Source organism: Clytia hemisphaerica, unplaced genomic scaffold, assembly GCF_902728285.1.
Source record: "Clytia hemisphaerica strain Z4C2 unplaced genomic scaffold, Clytia hemisphaerica genome assembly, whole genome shotgun sequence".
NCBI classification, from domain to species: domain Eukaryota; kingdom Metazoa; phylum Cnidaria; class Hydrozoa; order Leptothecata; family Clytiidae; genus Clytia; species Clytia hemisphaerica.
This window is the reverse complement of record NW_027103595.1, coordinates 450,024-453,414: the sequence shown is the minus strand read 5'-3', so window position 1 is coordinate 453,414 and position 3,391 is coordinate 450,024.

Sequence of the window (3,391 nt, the reverse complement as noted above, 5' to 3'; positions counted from 1 at the left end):
TATAAATCCAATCTGGCAAACTTAGAAAAAAGAACGTCTAATATGAGAAAATATACACAGGAAGGGTATTTTCACGGATTGAAATTAATTTTTCATCAAATTTGTTTAGGTTACAGGAAAACTTCAAGTAAATCTCTCACGAAACGTTGGGCGCTCGCAAAAGATACGGGCACAGCCCCGGTCGTCGGCAAGGGCAGTACCCCCGGGTGTCGGATCTGTCGGATGTCTGTGATAGCCCGGTGGGGGGGGGGGAACTAGGGTTGCGAGCTGACGGGGGGGGGGTGCCGCCCGACTTCCTTACCGGGACTAAAAAGGAGAAAACAAAGGAAAATTTTGGGAATTTTACGACCCTTAGCGGGACTAATTTGACCAATTTTGACCAAATTTCGATCTTTCAGGGGGGTATAAAATTGAAATTTTCCTATTTTTCCGACCCTTACTGGGACTGAAAGTTGATTTTCTGATTTTCCGACCCTTAGCGGGACTTTGGAAGTCCAAAAAAGGTACCCTTAAGGGCGGCACATACCGTACCCTCCATTTGCCCAAGTACCCCCCCCCCCCGCGGGTGATAGCTCAGTAGTGGGTATCAAAAGGGGGATTTACACGGCAAATGTAGGCTGCACATGTCCCCAGAATTGATTTTGATATCAAAACAAATCAGAGGGGATGCGTGCAGCCTACGGCTAATGCTGCCATTAGGAGTAGAGGTTATCGAAACCCTTAGCCTTAAAATTCGTAAAATGCACTGTAAGAAAAATTTTTTGTTGGAGTCCCAGGGGGGGGGGCACTCCAGGTAAGTGACCTACCCGGGTTTGGAGTGCACCTACGTATTATTATAAAGGATTATCTTTTTTTGGCGGACCATTGACCTGGTTATTGAATGTCACAACAAGAGCCACAAAGATGTGGTTAAATATTTCCTCCAATAGCTCAGAGCATAGATTGTAGTCGCAGTCCCAACTTAGTAACTTAGATTTATTAAAGCCTTTATATTAAGCAATATCCGATGCAAAACAAAATATAACCATATTCCTGCTAAAAATTGTCGTTATTTCATAGACATGTTCACAGATGATATAAGTCTAAAAACTTGTTAAAAAATTGCATGCAAATGATAACCATTTTAACACAAAAATAAATGTATTTTATTCAAATAATATTGGTTTTTACCTTCATTAAGGAAATAAAATCTTAGATTTACAAGTTGATATTATTCTAAGACTCATCTGATTAAGAAAGTGCCAAAATATCTTGAGACTGTCTACTAAGGGACTAATATGGAAATATGGCAATATGAATTTGGGAGATATCGAAATATGTTGTACACATTAGTTTGAAATGAAAAACTTCCTTGTCATCAATATTTTAAACAACCATATTATACCATTCACAAATAAAAAGTTACCTAAAAATGGATCTCCTTCTTTACAGATTTAGATTTCCAGTGCATAACATCTGTTACATTAGTATTCATGTGATAATATACCAAATTGTCAACCTTGAAATTGTCACATTTAGTTACAGTATTGCTAAATATTTACAACACTATTCCAGCAAACTTTTTTGTGAAATTTGTGTCTTGATAAACTAAACTCCATGAAATTTGTATCATTGATCATTAAATCACATCTTGGAACAATAGAGTTCCTTGGTTTAATTATTGCAAGAATGTTTATCTTTGTTCATATTCTCATTATGTGCAACATTATCATTACATCATTGCCAGCAAGTTACATTGTATTGTCAGCTTTAGAGGTCGTCAAACTTTGTTGAATTTGTAATCCTGGCACCTGAATGTGAAAGGAAAGAAAAATCCAAAATTTCATAATGAGAAAAAATCTCTTCACAGTAATCAATGCCAAATGTGTGGTCATTCGCTGAAATCTCCCAAAAAAAAGACTTTAAAAAAGTGAGACTCTGCTTGATGGTTTGAACTATGTTTGCCATGCATATACTGAGCCATTAAAGAAGTTTACGGGAACGTACAAAAATGACCACAGGGTACGTACAATAAGGTGGTACACTGGGAACATACAATAAAGTTCACGGGAAAATACAATAAGGTTCACGGGGAACATACAATAAGGTACAAGGGGAACGTACAATAAGGTACAAGGGGAACATACAATAAGGTACACGAGGAACGTACAATAAGGTGCACTGGGACCGTACAATAAGGTTCACGGGGAACATACAATAAGGTTCACGGGGAACATACAATAAGGTTCACAGGGAACATACAATAAGGTACACTGGGAACGTACAATAAGGTACTCTGGGAACATACAATAAGGTACACGGGAACATAAAATAAGGTTCACGGGGGACGTACAATAAGGTACACAGGGAACGTACAATAAGGTATATACACGGGGAACATACAATAAGGTACTGGGGAACGTATAATAAGGTACATGGGGTACGTACAATAATGTATACGGGGAACGGCACAATAAGATACACTGGAACGTACAATAAGGTACACGGGGAGCGTACAAAAAGGTACCCAGGAACACACAAAAAGGACCAACAGAGAGCGTACAAAAGGTACCCTGAAAGCATTCAAAAAGGACCATGGGTAGTGTACAAAAAGGACCACACAAAACGTACCAAAGGATGCCAGAGAGCCCACAAAAGATACAAGGGAGGGGAGCATACAAAAAGGTAAACAGGGAGAAAAGAGCATCTATTATGATCTAGTTTTCTTTTGAGCATCTGGCATCTGGCACTGAGAAGAGTGCAAGCTTTTCCAAGTTTTGACCATTACTTACTTTTGGTTACTTTTGGTTGTCTTCGAGCTTCATGCTCTGGCAAGAAACTTTCTGCTTCACACCACAATGCTGCATCCATCAAACCTGAATAAGGAAGGATGTCAGCAGCTAAACAGTTTTCATGTCAAGAATGGAGTTAGAGTCGGTTCTCCTGCACCCTGTGTAAAGAGGCCACATTTAAATATCTAGACAATATATACATGATGGAAATCAGAAAGAAATTTATGCTTACCTTCTTCTCAAGATAGGAATGGATTGGATTTCCATGTGTTTCAGCTTCTTTCTCCACCCTTCTTCTTCTCCTTATGGGAAAAACAATAAATTCAGCACACACGAGAGAAACTCAGGCAGTCCTCTGAGCTTTATGGAAGGATGTATACTATTTTTTTCCCCGCTAAATCTTCGCGACGATTTTTAGTCACGTGACTGAAGAGCCTTTACATAATGTGCAGCACGAATAAAGAAAACATTAACATCGAAAATGGAAGAAGAAACGGAAAAAGGCCGTTTTAACAAATATTCCCCTATAGTAGGGAAATATTTAAAAAACAAAATATCTTGACGGTGTTTACAACAAGATGCTCCGTGCTGGCTAAAATCTATCTCGAAGAGACAACCTA